Raw genomic sequence first — 17,441 nt, forward strand, 5'->3', positions numbered from 1 at the left:
TTCAGGTCTCCCAATAAACATTGATCATTAACAAACGAATATGTGCCGAGGGACTTGATAAAGTAACTTTTAGCAAACCAGAGGGAATTTCTTGGATCATCTCAGTAACCACAAACCAGCACCAGAACAAATAGCGGTGATCAAACCCCCAGTCAGTCGCCCCCCTCTATTTGGTTTAACAGCTTGAGTGAAAACCTGAAAACCATCCAATATAGGGGGAGAACACAACCATGGTTCTTGTAGCATAATACACATAGTATCCTTAATTTTAGCCATAACCTCCGGATTAGTTAAGAGTCTAACGTTTCCCAGAGTGTTCCAAGATATAAATGTGGAATTATCCTCTTCAACAAGTAGCCCTACTTCATTGTTTGTATCTTCCTCTTCAGCAGCTAGCCCTACTACACTGGATGGATCACCAATTAGTTGTTCACCATAGAGTAGATGTGATTGCAGGCCAATCAATTTTATTTACAGAAGGCGGGGGTACAGGATTTACTATAATGTGGTCCCCATCAGTGAGCAAATGTACCGTATACCCACTGCCTCTACTACTCCCTCATCATTCAAAGATTCCAAATAATCCACAGAGAAGCCACGTTTTCTTTAGTATTTGCAATTCAGAGTAAACCAATTCCAAGACCAGTTTAGAACCAAAGTAGAGAATACACCTATTCATATTCTTTCTATCAGGGAATTCCACTCTCTCCAAATCAACTGAAGACAGAGCCCTTAAAGAGGGAATTTTTAGCAAAAATCAGTAAAACATTGCTTCTATTCAGACACACATTACAACCATCTCCCAGAATGCTGTGCCAATTTTCCCCCCTTTATATTATTTAGGGCTCACTTCACAAATTAAGTTGTTTAGTAGGAATCGACAATGGCTGCTTGTATTCTACCCCATCAAGTCTATCAATACTTCTCGCATGCCTCAATATACTAAAAGGCCTAGTCATTTCTATTGCCTCCTGTTTATCATTTAGAACTTGTATATTACCATTGTGAGAAGCATGATAATTCGGTTCAGACAAATAGGTTTTTATTACAAAGCAGACTGTTAGGGTGCTGATTTTAAGCATGCAACACTGTTTTGTAGGTAGTTCTCTCCTCCACAGGGGGCCTAGACATGTATTGTAACAAATCAGCTGTCATGGTACTTACACTAGAGCGTTGCTGGAAATCTGTACCCCTAAGCGGGAGAGAATTCTTCCTTGAGTCAACTTGTACATAATTCATTGTGAGCCCAGTATCCATTAGTGCTACAATCACTCCTAGTATTTAAAAAAAAGATTGCATAGTTGAACATTGCGGTATGTCATTACCCCTAAACAAGTGAGCTTTCGGCCTAAGATCAGCTTGGCTGTTATTCACTGTGAGCCCTAAGACCATTTGTAGAGGGTGTTAGTACTACATTCACTTCGACAATTTTAAAGGGTCACTGTTCACTGTATAGTCAGTATCTGTGTAGCAGAGTTCATAATACATTCTATTGTATCTGCATTCCCTAATCTTTGGATAGTAACAAACCCATTACTAAAGGACTGAGTAGAGACGTTTTTAGACCCATTCACCACCTCTGAAGTGGTACACACAGTTGCTTGGGGGGGGTCCCCCAGAAGTATGTAATATATCGGCCTGTACAGCAGACGAAACCCGTCCTGCACCTATTGCATCTGAAGAGTAATATTAATAATGAGGCCTCCATTTTCAACCAAATCGTTAGATAAAGATCTTCAGCGGACTCATTCAGCTTTCCTCTAATGACTCCATTACGGTTCTGTTTCTCAGAAACTTTCAAGATAAATATATTTTTTTAGCAGCCTCTGATTTTCTGTTTTCTTTATTTGTGAAATCCCACCATTTATTTCTCTTAACAACCTCTAACCCTTATTAGGACAACTTGTATGCCTGTCAGAGCCATCATAATTAAATGGTGGATCACTGTCACAGACACCCACATTAGACAAGGTCGCCCCTATTTCAACATTGATTTCATTATTGGATTCAAGCATCACAACCTCATCAGATTCTGTCATAATTACAATTGGGGTGTTGTTTAAAATATTCAACCCTGGCAGAGTAGGTATTTCAGGTATACAGACACGGCACGTTTGAATGAGAGGACGTTCAAGCGTGGATAACTCTTCTAATTTGCCATTGATATTGCTAGTACCTCTCCCCAGATGTTGTCATACACATTTAAAAAGGAACTTATAACCATCATATTGAGGGCAGATACAGAGGGTGGTGTAAGACGAACACGACCATCCGCCTCCCTTAGTGTATGATGAATGGAGTCCTCCATCAGAGATTTAGATAAGGAATTTGCATCAGTACAGTTTTCAATAAAATTAGTAAGGTCCGTTGGGGAGCCCAAAAAAGATGGATCACAGGTATGTTGTAGCACACTATTACAATTACGTCTGCCATCTTCTAATGCCATTGAGTCTGCATGCTCAGTCAGACTCGGACCATTTAAGTAATTCATATGTGTACAGTCTAAAGTTGCAGTTCGTCCAACAATAACAGGCTTATTTATTTATTTGTACATTTATAAAGCGCGCTAAACCCGGAGGCATCAAGCAGCTTAGTTATTGAATGCTGTTGTGTTAAGTAATCCGTAATTGTCAGCCCTGCAATAGGATGCAGGTTTGGATGCAGAGATGAACTTTTCCCAAATAGAAAGATCATATTCCTTGTTGATTCTGTACCCAGGTTAGAATGGGCACCAGTGCGCAAGTCCTGCATAGCCTGTATTTCTAGCTCACTTGAAGCACCCTGAGTACAGGGCAGAGCATGACCCAGATTGTGTGTTAATGCAGCAACCATTTCTGCTTCTTTATGAGAACGGGCATCTTGAGTTAGACCCATTGCAGTAATTATTATGTTGTCACACAAATTATCTTGGGTAATGTCGTTATTCCAGGTGGAGCCCAGTGCTGACACCCCGGTCTGGCTTCTCTGGTGTTGAAGAGTTCATTCCAAAATGCTTGTAAACTTACACAGCTCAAAGGGTTTAGACACTGCGCAGTCGCTGTAAAACGCTCAACATCACCAAGAGCCAAATATACAAGAACACACACTCGGCTCAAAGGGTATAAATACCCCACAATCAGCGAGTATGAGAAAATAATTTCACTCCAACATCCAATTGGGCTGAAATCCCTCAGCTGAAATGATTGAATAACCCTGCACTCACTGAGAGGAAAGGGAGAAAATATCAAAGTCTTAGCAAGCACTGCAGTCAATAAAAATGGTGAGCAAGCAATCAATATTAGGCAGACAAAAACCAGACGATATGCTAGTCAGCCTCACAAAAAAGCTGTCCTCAGCAGTTAATCAAAATGTCGATTATGAAAAGTGAAAAAACGATTTAAGAAAGAATGACGATTATTGCAGTACCAGTTATGCAGCTTGATTCCAATAGAGACGCCTGGATCAAAAATATGAATTATGAAGAAATAAAATACCACAGCAGCTCCTGCGCGTTCCGCCTTGGACCACCACAGACCAGTTGCGCACACTTCCAAAAAATTCAATAGATTTTTACCAAAGTTTTCCCAGAGAGAAAGTCAGTTTCAAAGTGGATGTCAAACTCAGTGGACGAAGGGAAAACACAGCCTTTCGCTGCTGCAGTCACTGAAACCTTAATTAGCCCTTCACGCATTTCACTCACTGAATTTCAGAGAATGCTCGCGTGCCCGCGCCCACTGGTGCACATGTCCTGGGCGGGGGCCCCACTTGGAGAAAAAAAAATGAAACAAGATATTTTTTAAATTTGTTTTTTTTTTTAATTTCTTTTTGAATTCACTATGCATTCATAAAGAAATAATTTCAGTAACAGAAATAATTTCTTTATGAAGGCAGAGTGACTACAAAAAAAACCTTTCTTTTTGAAGTTCGGTGGCTCTGCCCACCCCATGACATGGAAGACCCAATAAAGAAGTTATTTCCGTTATGGTTCGGTCCCTAATGGAAATAATTTCTTTATGAATTCAGAGTGACTTCGAAAAGAAACCATTTCTTTTTGAAGTAAAAGGGCTCCCCTCAATCCCATGACGTGTGCGTGTGTGAGTGTATTTTGAAAGGGTGCACACAAATGTATTGGTGGCTGGGTGAGCATGTACGGTGAAAGGGTGTGCACTTAAATGTATGGGTGGCTGCCTGAGTTTGCCTGTATGGTGAAAGGGTGCACACTAATGTATGGGTGGCTGGATGTGCGTGTACGGTGAAAGTGTGTGCTCTTAAATGTATGGGTGGCTGCCTGAGTGTGCCTGCATGGTGAAATGATGCACACTTAAATGTATAGGTGGCTGCCTGTGTGAGTGTATGGTGAAAGGGTGCAAACATAAATGTATGGGTGGGTGCCGGGTGTGTGTGCATCTATGTTAATGTTAATGTTAAAGGATATTTGTACTGCGCACTATCACCACCAGAGTGGTCCCCTGGCGCTCTGGTGGCTTAGAAAAGGGGAGGGAGGTGGTGAGTTAGTGGGAATAAGCTGGAAAAGTGCAAGAGAGCAGTGATGTGCTGTTGGCGGCCTCAGCCCGGTGGGTCAATTGGCTGTGCTTAGGGTGTTTTTTACGGTCAGTAGTCCTTGCTGTTGTGCGAGTCTATGTGCGGTTTGTTTTGTTGATGCAGTAAAGTGAAGTTTGTGCGGAATGTTGTGTTGAAGGCTTGTGGTTGTGCTTGGTTAGAGTTTGAGAGGTGCATGCAGAGGGGTGAAATGGTGAAAGAGTGCACACTTAAATGTATGGATGGCTGGGTGTGCGTGTGTGTATATGGTGAATGGTGTGTGTGTGCGCTTGTGTTGAGGGGCGCAACAAAACCTACATTTCGGGGGGCTAATCCTTCAAATGTTAGGAAAGGCGCTAATTTCACGGGCGGTGGGGAGGGGCAAACTTATTTGTGTGGGGGCATCTAACTTTACGCATTTTAATGAGACTATTCTAGTGCAGCTTCAGTGTTACAAGCAGTTCACTCTCTCTCCTTTAAGTCTGAAAGCACCCACTTATGGACTGCTATGAAATTTAATGGTCTTCTGTTCCCTCTCTACCCTTCCAATTACTCCGCTGGCATGCAAGTACTAAACCCGCACCACGATTTAAATTGGCTAAAAAATTTGCCATTTGAATGCAGGTACTAACAGTGGGATGATTTATGTTGGTAATTGCTGGGCTCTTGTTAACAGCAAAACGTTTAACATCTGTGTCCTGTCCGGCAACTGCTCTGAAGGTCATCCAGGTTGAGCCAACATAGCCCAAAGGTTCACGGGGGAGGAGGGGAGTGCTGAAGCCCAGTCAACTCAATGGTGTTACACACTACTTGTGTTTAATGCCTTGATTACTTATTGGTAATCATCATTAATCCTAGCCCTATTCTTCCTCGTCCCTGTACTTGCGTATGAGGCAGTACTTGTGTATGAGGCACTCTGTCTCATACACAAGTACTGGGATGAGGTAGAGGTACATAGAGGTAATGCCTCATTTAGCTACCTGTAATTTCATTACTCCTAGTCCCACTCTTACTCATCCCAGTACTTACCTATGAGACAAAGAGCTTCATTCGAAAGCTCTGCGAGAAGGAAGAGGGACGTGAAGGTAATTCTGGGCCACGGAGCTGATTTTGGAGGTTGTAGTAGGGGGTTGGAGGGAGAGGGGATGTGTGGGGGGGTGGGATTGTGCAAATCATAATCGTTGTCCATGTGCAGGCTAAGCAGGTATGATATGTGGTATTAGTGGCTAGAGAGGCATTTTTGGTGCAGCCAATCTAGTCATTCCTCCGTTTGGTATGCACATTTCTGATAAAGCAGTCCTGTAAGTGTAATTACATGGCTAGACTGGTATTTGGGTGCTGCCAGTCTAGCCGCTTCTTACTGTGGCATTGTATATTTTCCTGGGCTAAAATGATATAAGTCATTTATAACACACCTGTACACAAGTGTTTCTAGGTGCGACAAGACAAGGGCGGGAAGATGGAGGGAGCACAAGACAAATGATCTTACTAGGCCTTTTGTCATTTAGATCATGCAAGTGCGAGAATGAGAAATGCAAGGGGAAAGGGAGGGGGGTAGTGCAAGTAAAAGGGAAGAGGAAAACAGGGCAGTAATGCTCTGAGTAAGTGCAGCCAGGGCAGCAAAGCTTTGGGTAGTGCAAGGAGAACAAGGGACGGTAGGGTTACAGTTACAGCCCCTAAGTGCATGGTAGGCCTGGAGGCAGTGCAAGGGTGACTGATCAAGAAAGAGTCTGGACTGGGTGAGACTCTGAGGGTAGCCAAGCAACCATTCGGTACAGCAGACAGGTAGGTCGGCAGGGGAGGGAGAGAGAGAAAGAAGAGGAGAATAGGAACGTTTTGAGCTGCTTCCGGAACTTCAGGTGGTCCGCTAAAGTTTGAGAGGGGCAGGGAGGCCATTCCAGAGGCAGGCACCTGCAGAGAGAAGCGTCTAACCCTTATTAGAGAGTTGGAGGAAGCTGGGGGAAGGGCTCGAGAAGGAAGGTATTTTGGAAGAGAGCGTTGGATGTAGTGTGCACCCGACCACAGAAAGCCTTGCAGCCACCGGGAGCCAGTGGAGAGATTTCAGGGCTGGAGAGATAAGATCCCTGGGCTTGAGGTCAAGGATAAGTCTTTCAGTCATGTTCTGGATTTGTTGCAGAGGGCAGATAGTAGAGGAAGGCAGATTGAGAAAGAGGTTGTTGCAGTAGTCCAGTTTAGAGGGAAACAGGGGGGCTCTGGAGACAGTGAGCTTCTGGGGGACAGTGATAAAGGGAAGAGTCCCTTTGAGGAGGAGCAGCTGGTAGTGAACTTCTTGGCGATGTGTGAGACGTGAGGAGAGCAAGAGAGAGTGGATTCGAAGATGACACCAAGGTTTTTTGCCTTGCAGGAAGATGAAGGAAGAGGGCCCAATCTGGGTGGCCATAGAGGGAAAGCAGAGGCAGGGGTTCCAATGACCAGGATATCTGTCTTACTGACATTAAGGCAGAGATCGTTGGAGGTGCGCCAATCCTGAATCACAGATAGACAGTTAGGAATGAGCGAGAGAAGAGAGGAGACTAAAGGAAAGCGGAGTGTCATCCACATAACACTGAAAATTAAAGGACAAGGTAGGGATCAGGTTGGCCAAAGGGGCCAATTAGAGCTTGAAAAACCAGGATGAGAGGATAGAGCCCTGGGAAACGCCACAGGTAGAGAGAGAGGTGGCAGAGAGAAATGGACCAAGTTGGATTGGACCTCTGAGGGGCAGTCTAAGAGGAAGGAGGTCAGCCACTCCAGGGCCTGATCCGTGATGCCCGGGTTCTGTCACGCTACGCTCGCGCGCGCCACTTACCTGTTCTGGGGTCCCGGTTCTTCGGCCACGAGGGTCTCCCTCGTGGAGACTGTATCCGCGCTGGCGTCTTCCCTCGCGACGCCCCGCGGTCCGGGTCGGCTCCATGGGCGCGGCCATCTTGAATGTTCTGCGCATGCGCGGATCGTCAGTATCCGACGTTCCGCGCATGCGCAGTAGCGGGTGCTTGCGTTCCAAGCCTCGTCTTGGCCCGGAACTTTAAAGAGGCTCCGTACGCACGGAGACTTGCGTCTCAACGTGATTCTTCCGTGTGTACGCTGCTGGAGCCTTGCTTGTCTCTGCCTCCAGTTCCCTTCCTGATTGTGCTTACCTGCCTAGCCTGCTTCTCTGTATTCTTCTTGGGTCCCCAGTCCCAGTCCTTCCTGCCTACTGCCCTTCCTCTACCCCTTGCCTGCCCCCTGATTCTATTACTGGGGTTCTAGCTGGCCTGTCTGGGTCTTCCTTCCCCTGCTCCCTCTTCTTGGAGTTTTCTTCCCTGGGTGGGCTGTTCTTCCTGCATCCTTCTGCCTGTGCTGTGCCCTGCCGGTATCTGTGCTCTACCTTCCGGAGGAGTTCTGAAGACTCGCTTTTGGATCTGCTTACTGGACTCTGCTTGGCCTTCTCTGTCAGTGGTAACACTGTCTCAACGTCACGCTAATACAGAGAAGGACCCCTCGTGGCGTTGGGAGCTGATTCAGTCCCATCCTCTCGTTAATCGTCAGGAGGGGGTTGGGTCGGTTCCTAGCGTTGCACTTTCCTCGGCTGTGATTCATCGACATACTGGCAGCCTCAACTCAGCGCTCTCCAGTAAAGAAAGGTAATTTAAGCTCTCGTGACGCATCTTATAACAGATTGAGACGCCTATCCACCAGTCTCGACATGGATGATCTGCGAGAAGTACGTGATGAGATGCGAGCCATGCGTCTTGAGATGACTGCCCTTCGACAGGAGAACGACACCCTCCGTCAAGCGATGGAGCGGGGTGTGCATGTACCTCCCCAACCCGAGAATTCCATGGCCTATACAACCCCCATGAAGTTCGATGGTGATCCACGTCAAGTAGCAGAGTTTTGTACCCATTGTAGGATCCATTTTCAGTTCCGGTCAAGTCATTTCAGCCAAGACAAGGCAAAGATTGGTTACATCCTTGGAAATCTGACTGGCAATGCTCTTGCCTGGGCCGCTCCTCTGGTTTCCTCCAACAGTCCCTTGTTAGGGGATTTCGCTGCCTTCGAGAAGGCCTTCTTGGATGTTTTCAAACCGCCTAATTTGGCAGCCATGGCCCAGAATCAGCTAATGGACATTAAACAAGGATCTGGAGACATAATACACTACATTAGTCGGTTCCGACAGTTAGCAACTGACTCTCAATGGCCTGAAGTCACTCAGAAAACGTTATTCCGCCGTGGACTACGAGATGAGTACAAGGACGAACTGCTACATATACCTGAGCCAGAAACATTACCCGCATTGTTGGAACAGGTCCTCCGCATTGATCACAGGTTGGCCGAAAGACGTAGTGAACGTCGCCGAACGGACCGATACCACCCGGGGCCCTCGGTACACCCTTCAGGATCGACCTCCACCACCGACACAGGACCCGAACCTATGCAACTGGGAGCCATTCGTGGACCATTGTCTGAAGCGGAAAGGAAGAGAAGGCGCCGGCAAAACCTGTGTTTATACTGTGGTGGTTCCGGCCATTTCTTAAGCATCTGTCCACTGCGTCCTTTGAAGAAGCAGGAAAACTGACAGGCCCGCTGTATGGTGAGAAGGCAGCGGCGGGCCGTTCTTTTGGATCAGACCTTCCTCCTATGCAGTCAGTGCCGTTATTGGTCTTAGAAGTAGGCATCGCCTGGCAAGGAAAATGCTTGAAGACTCGGGCTCTTTTGGATTGTGGTGCATCGGGTAATTACATCGATGTCTTGTTTGCAGCATCCAACGGGATCCAGTTGCACCGCAAGGAACAACCTGCGGTGGTAGAGGTGATTGATGGTACTCCCTTGTCCTCTGGTCCGGTGTGTCAACATTCCGATCCTCTATGGCTATCAGTGGAAGGGCATCTAGAACGGATCTCATTTGATGTAATCAAGTCTCCTTCTTTTCCGGTGGTACTCGGTCTACCTTGGCTACTCTATCACGACCCTCAAGTCAATTGGACTTCCAGAACCCTAGTCTTTTCCACTTCCCGTTGTCCTCGGGATTGTCGTCTTCTAGAATCCTTTCCAACAGCCTTGGGGTCTCCAGCTCTTACGACTACCTTTGATTGTCTATGTGTCACTCAGTCTGTACCGCAGGAATATGTTGAATTCCTTAAAGTGTTTTCAGAACCAGAGAGCATACCGCTACCACCTCACAGGCAGTTTGACTGCTCCATTGACATTCTACCTGATGCAGTTATTCCCCATGGCAAAGTCTACTCCTTAACGCAAACTGAAAAGAAGGTTCTACATGAATACATCCAGGAGTGTCTCAGTAAGGGCTACATTACACCGTCTAAATCCCCTGCGGGTTTTCCACTGTTCTTTGTCAAGAAGAAGGAGGGCACTTTGCGCCCTTGTATCGATTACCGGCAATTGAACGAGATCACCTGCAAGGACAGGTACCCCCTACCTCTCATCAGGAACATCATTGAGTCTCTAAGATCTGCCCGGATTTTCACCAAGTTGGATTTGAGAGGGGCCTACCACTTGGTGAGAATAAAGGAGGGTGATGAGTGGAAGACGGCCTTCAAGACTCCCTTTGGACACTATGAGTATAGGGTAATGCCCTTTGGACTTTGCAACGCTCCGGCCGTCTTCCAGCGATTCATGGATGTTGTCTTTTCGGATCTTGTTGGAGTTTCAGTGTGGGTATACTTGGACGATATATTGGTTTTTTCCTCTACCCGCATGGATCATGTCACGCACGTTCAGGAAGTGCTACGAAGACTAGCCGCCAACCATCTGTACGCCAAGGTTGAAAAATGTCAGTTTCATCAGGAAAGCTTAGAGTTTCTTGGCTATGTTATCAACAGCACTGGAGTACGGATGGACCCCACGAAGTTACGGGCCATACAGGAATGGAAACAGCCCCATGACATAAAATCGCTACAACGATTCCTAGGCTTCGCAAACTTCTACCGACGCTTCATTTCTAGTTTCTCTCATCTTACCACCGTGCTAACTCGCCTGACTAGCAATAAGGTTCCCTTTTTCTGGGATTCTCTAGCTGAAGCGGCTTTTCGAGATTTGAAGAAATCCTTTACTACGGCTCCAATTCTAAAACATCCAGATGATGAGAGACCGTTTGTAGTGGAAACCGATGCTTCAGACTTTGCAATTGGTGCGGTCCTATTACAGCATGATTCGGACACAGAGATGGAACATCCTGTGGCATATTTCTCACGGAAGCTAACACCCAGCGAAAGAAACTACGCTGTCATCGAGAAGGAACTTCTAGCAATAAAAGCAGCCTTCGAGGAATGGCGCCATCACTTGCTGGGAGGTAGATATTCAGTGGAAGTGCGCACAGATCACCGCAATCTTCAATTTCTACGTTCCCTGCAATGCAGAACCTCCCGGCATGCTCGTTGGGCCTTTTTCTTCTCTCAGTTTGATTTTGTGGTGACATACATACCCTGTTCACAGAATATAAAGGCTGACGCCCTGTCTCGTTCTTTGGAGAAAGACATCGAAAGCGCCAAGAGCCCAGAACCCTTGATTGCCTCGAAGCACTTTTTGTCGATGCTGACACCTTGGCTCCATCAACTACAAGATGCCACCCAGACGGATCCCTCCAGGTCTAAGATATTGCAACTTGCTGATGTCAGTGAACGTAACGGTTGTTTGTTCTTTAAGGATCGCCTGTATGTTCCCACGTGGGACCTCCAGAGGATTGTCCTACAAAATAATCACGACTCCGTTGTTTGCGGTCATCGTGGGGTCAAAACCACTCAAGAACTGGTTGCACGGCAATTTTGGTGGCCCGGATGGGCCAAGCTGGTCAAACAATACGTGGATTCCTGTCCGGTATGCGCTCAAACCAAGATACCTCGCAAGAAACCTCTTGGTCTTCTACAACCCACACCTGCACCGCCTTACCCATGGCATACTATAGCCACGGACTTTATAGTCGAACTACCACTCTCGGGTGGGCATACGTGCATCATGGTGGTGGTAGACTGTTTCTCCAAGTTGGCTCATTTCGTTCCCTTTCCTAAACTACCCTCTGCCTCTCAGATGGCGCAACGTTTCCTCCATGAAATATACCGTCTTCACGGCCTTCCTGAGAAGATATTGTCGGATCGTGGCTCTCAGTATATTTCTTCTTTTTGGGATCAATTGTGTCGTCATTTGAATATCCAGCGAGCTTTGAGTTCCGGTTATCATCCCCAAACCAACGGGCAAACCGAGCGGACTAATCAAACCCTAGAGCAGTACCTACGATGCTACGCAAATGCCACTCAAGACAACTGGTCGGGTTGGTTGGACACCGCTGAAGTGGCTTACAACAATGCTGTCCATTCTGCTACAGGACTCAGCCCTTTTTTTTGTTCTGTCGGTTTGCATCCCAAGTTGCTTCCTGTTCGTCCTACACTCCCCAGTGCGGTTCCGTCGGCTGATGCCATGGTGTCTCTCATCCACAACCAGCATCGTCTAGCGGCCAGTACCCTGGCGGTGGCACAAGCACGCATGAAGGACCAGGCCGATAGACGGCGGAGGCCTGAGCCCGATCTTCGGGTGGGGGATAGGGTATGGCTCTCTTCCAAGAACTTACCAGTTCGCAATCTGCCCGTGAAACTGGCTCCCCGCTTTTTTGGCCCATTTTGCATCATTGGGCGGATTTCTCCTGTTGCCTTTCGTTTGTCCCTGCCGCCTTCTTGGCGGATTCATCCTGTCTTTCACGTTTCGCTCCTGAAACCCTGTATTCCTGATGTTTTGGGGCGTCCCTGTTCCCGTCCTGCCCCGGTCTTGGTTAGGGGTGTTCCTGAGTTTGAGGTACAGGAGATTTGTGATTCCCGGATCAGGCGCGGGGTGCTACAATTTCTGGTCGGTTGGAAGGGCTATTCGGCTTGTGACCGCACTTGGGAACCTCGTTCCTCTGTGCATGCCCCACGCTTGGTTCGGGACTTCTACCTCCGATATCCCTGGAAGCCTGGTGCCCCTGGGTTGCCCGGGAGGGGGTATGGTGTCACGCTACGCTCGCGCGCGCCACTTACCTGTTCTGGGGTCCCGGTTCTTCGGCCACGAGGGTCTCCCTCGTGGAGACTGTATCCGCGCTGGCGTCTTCCCTCGCGACGCCCCGCGGTCCGGGTCGGCTCCATGGGCACGGCCATCTTGAATGTTCTGCGCATGCGCGGATCGTCAGTATCCGACGTTCCGCGCATGCGCAGTAGCGGGTGCTTGCGTTCCAAGCCTCGTCTTGGCCCGGAACTTTAAAGAGGCTCCGTACGCACGGAGACTTGCGTCTCAACGTGATTCTTCCGTGTGTACGCTGCTGGAGCCTTGCTTGTCTCTGCCTCCAGTTCCCTTCCTGATTGTGCTTACCTGCCTAGCCTGCTTCTCTGTATTCTTCTTGGGTCCCCAGTCCCAGTCCTTCCTGCCTACTGCCCTTCCTCTACCCCTTGCCTGCCCCCTGATTCTATTACTGGGGTTCTAGCTGGCCTGTCTGGGTCTTCCTTCCCCTGCTCCCTCTTCTTGGAGTTTTCTTCCCTGGGTGGGCTGTTCTTCCTGCATCCTTCTGCCTGTGCTGTGCCCTGCCGGTATCTGTGCTCTACCTTCCGGAGGAGTTCTGAAGACTCGCTTTTGGATCTGCTTACTGGACTCTGCTTGGCCTTCTCTGTCAGTGGTAACACTGTCTCAACGTCACGCTAATACAGAGAAGGACCCCTCGTGGCGTTGGGAGCTGATTCAGTCCCATCCTCTCGTTAATCGTCAGGAGGGGGTTGGGTCGGTTCCTAGCGTTGCACTTTCCTCGGCTGTGATTCATCGACATACTGGCAGCCTCAACTCAGCGCTCTCCAGTAAAGAAAGGTAATTTAAGCTCTCGTGACGCATCTTATAACAGGTTCTCACTTAGTCGACAGATCAGGATGGCATGGTTGACTGTGTCAAAAGTAGAGGAAAGATCAAGGAGGATTCAGACGGAAGGAATGCTGGAATCAAGGTTAGAGAGCAGATCTTCACAGGTGATCAGGAGACCAGTTCCCATGCCACTGGCATCTCTGAAGCCAGACTGATGGTCAGGGAGACAACCAACAGATTCAGTGTGGAGAGTAAGCTGGGAGATGGCCAGCTCTTTGCCCAGGAAAGGGGTGATGGAGATTGGGCGATAGTTTGCCGGGCAGACGGCTTCTTGAGGAGTGGGTGCATAAGGGAGTGCTTAAGGGCAGAGGAACGTTCCAGTGGCGAAAGAGTGATTACAAAAATTGGCCAAGGCTGGAGCGAGGGTGTCAATAAGGTCCTTGATGGTTCTGGAGCATCAGGGGAGCACCTGTTTGGACGACACTTTCATAAACCGGACTTGTCTAGAAACCTCGTCAGGTGTTGTCTGAGAGAAAGGCGAGAAAGGAGGAGTAGAGGTAGAGATGGCCAAAGGAGGGCCGAGAGAGGCAGAGGGAGAGGAAGAGGAGATAGAGGACAGGATGTCCTGAGGTTTAGCGGACAAGTGAAAGGCAAGAGCCATACAGAGGGCCTGGGAGGGAACAAGAGAGCTAGCGAACGCAACAGGATTGACCAGTTCCTTGTAGATTTTAAAGAGTTTGGCCGTGTTGTTAGAGGCAGCAGAGACCCGGGCTTGAATGTGGGCTCTCTTCTTGATGAGTGTTATTGATTCGAATTTAATTTTGGTGCAACCAGTCTAAGTATATGTATAAATGTGGCCTGGCATGCTTTATTGTAATGTTATTATGTGTCTCCACTGGTCTACATTATGCAGCCAGTGGGACATGTTTTCAATGTGGCATGGCATTTTTAATAACAAAGCATTAATGTTCCTGTGCACTGTTGGTGACTTGCATGTATTGGATTGGTGTTACCCTACAAAACAATTGGAAACAGTCTGGCCTTTTAGCCAATTTTTCTCAGAAAGTGTGCTGTATATTGCATTAAAACAAATATTTATATCTTTCTCCTAGTACATTGTGCAGCGTAATCCTTCAGCCGCACATTTGTACATATTGTGAAAGCGTGATAATCTAGGCCGGCCCAGAGTGTGGTACGACCCGTGATTTGTTGCTGAGTTGGGGGCGAGGGGCCCTCAGCATGGCTAGCAGGGGGGATTCCACATTTTGTGTTATGCCACTGCCCGTGCCGTTGCCAACGGTTTCTCGTCGGGTGCCGCCCTTAGCGGGGAGGCCCCCCAAGCCCGGCCCCAGCCAAAAGGGGGAGGGTGCGCCTCTGCAATCATCTGCCTTGAGCATTATGGGGGTTGGCACGTCACTAAGGGGTGACAGGGGGCAAGGCCAAAGACCAGTCTATATAAGTCGGCCAGCGCTCAGGGGCACCCTCTTTGGTCCTGCTTCTGTAGTTTCGAAACACCCTCCCACCCTCTCTGTGGTTGGTTGGAACAATGTAATGATCTGTTTTCTCTTCCAGAATTGCTCAGCTGATGTTACATGGTGTATCCCTTACAGACAGCACTGACAGATACCACAAGGGGACTGTGCAGCCAACAGTTCAGATAGAACGGCACCCAGGAGTACTAGACTCAGGGGAGAGCCTGTGTAAAGGGGACGTTTAGGGGGCTTGGAAGCAGGGACGTCATTTGGGGGTCACAGCTCCGACCCCCGAGTTCTCCTTTCCAACCCCTAAAAAAAAAAGACAAAGCTTGTTGGCTGTGGCCAGCGCCATGTGGCTCTTTGTGTCAGGAGAGGCTGGCTTTCATGTTCAGGCCTCTTTAAAAAAAAAAACAAGGGGTTCCACAAGTGTAACACTTTGAGCAGTGACCCTAAATCGGAAAGAATAGGAATAACAAATAATTTGTCTTTCTGGAATTCTATACAATAATTGCTAGACTCGGTTTATTTCCGGCACACTTTAGGGGGTGAGTCATTGATTTAGTCTGTTCTTAAAACACCTCAAATTCACAATGCAGCCAAAAACCTCCAAAAAGCATTTAGAGTAGAATAAGCATCCATTTCGGACTATGTATTTTGCTTTTTGCAGGTTGCAGTTATAGCAAGACATTCCATCCAGGTGTCCTCTGTCTCTTCACAAAATCCTTGTGCCTAAAAGCATGTGTACAGTGTAGGAATATTTGACTATAGCACATTAAGTGGCCTTTGATTTCATTGTTCCACAACTAATGCTTTATTGTAGTGTGTCTATCTTTTCTATCTCCCTGTTTAGGATGTTTGTTTGCATGTATCCGGTAAAGAGCGCCCAGAGTACAGGATGCTGTGTGAGTGTGTTGCATTCGCTGTGCTAATCTAAATTCTTTAATACAGTGTTATGAACCCTCCTAAAGGTATGTATTTTGCCAACCTCTGAAGCCTGAAAAGTAGATCCACACAGGCTTGACATGTGGCCAACTTTGCACCAGTCCTGCAGATGAACTGGCCTGCTGTTAAATCTCAGTTACCAGTTTAATGGTATCCACTACGGAGTATAATTTGATTTCTGACTTTGAGAACATTCAGACATGGAATTGCTCATTTTACTATCGCCGGCAAGATAGCTATAGCCGGTAAGATAGCTCAGTGGATTGAACACTCGCTGCTGCAATTTGTGGGATCTGCAGGTTGCAGGTTCGAATACTGGCAAGGCCAGCTCAATCTTTCATCCTACTGAGGCTGATAAATAAGTACCAACACAGGTTGGGTGGTGGTGTATGTATATTTGTTCTATATGACTCAAGGCCTAGTGAGATTGTTGTTTTGTCCTCCCTTTGTTTAACGCTCCTTGTCTTGACGCGCCTAGAAACACTTGTACAAGCATGGTATGAATGCCATATCATATTTTTCGTAGTGTAGTTAGGAATGATATTCTGTGATGCCACTTCTTGTTTTGTCAAGGGGTGAAAGGTTGTGTTCCATCGCTTCCTGTGATGTCACATTGGGGTGTGTCAAATGACATCACTTCCTGTGATGTCATCAGAGGTTAAGGGTTGTGTGATATCACTTCCGATACTCCTGGTGTTTTGGTGAAATGACGTCCCTGCTTGGAAGACCTTCCAACGCCGACAACACGGGCGGAGTTTGGGAAATTTATGAGAAGGATAAATTAAAGTAAATGGGGAATGTAAGACCAGAGTGAAATGGAACTAATGGGGAGGGGTGAAGGACAGGGATATGGAAAGTATTGTGGATCTAAGATTAGGGGTAGGGAAATAATGGGGAATGGAGCTTGGGAGACGAGGTATGGAAATAGTTGGGGATAGGAGGGAATTTGGGTAATGAGGGTAACAGTGAAGCGAGAGAATTGGGAATGGAAAGAATGGGGGAATGGAATGTAGTGAGAAGAACAAGTTACTTACCAACTGGTAACGTTCTTTCAACTTGATGTTCCTCCAACGTATTCCACATCTTTGACATGTAATGTCCACAGCTATGCTACTTCGGAACATTTATGGCAGAGGGCGTCCTGCGTCGATGGCGTTAGGTCGATGTTCCTTGAAGGCCTCTGTTGAGGGTGACGTCACTGGATGTCATAAATCAGATGCACAGCGCCAGTAGCCTCAGTTTGTTTTTTCCTCCATAATGTGTGACCTGACTGCACATAGCCTTGTGGGAACGCAATAGCATAGGAAATTCTGCAAAGGGGCAGGCCGGGAGGGCGATGTGGAATACGTTGGAGGAACATCCAGTCGAAAGAACATTACCAGTTGTTAAGTAACTTGTTCTTCGAATGGATTGTGTCCTCCAACGTATTCCACATCTTTGAAAGACTCCCAAAGCAGTACCAGAAAATGGAGGAGGGTGAAGAATTTAGAATACCCAATCAGATGGCAGAATAAAGAACCACTTTACCAAAGGCCATATCTTGACCATGGAGCGTATCCAGGGAGTAATGTTTGACAAAGGTGTGGATAGAAGCCTATGTAGCTGCGTCACAAATATTCCTAGTATGAACTCCCCGCTGCAGGGCTGTGGAGTGAGCTTGCAAACCCTCAGGAGGGTCCTTGCCCGCCAATCTGT

Source organism: Ambystoma mexicanum, chromosome 7p, assembly GCF_040938575.1.
Source record: "Ambystoma mexicanum isolate Mex_15411 chromosome 7p, UKY_AmexF1_1, whole genome shotgun sequence".
In the NCBI taxonomy this organism is placed as follows: Eukaryota; Metazoa; Chordata; class Amphibia; order Caudata; family Ambystomatidae; genus Ambystoma; species Ambystoma mexicanum.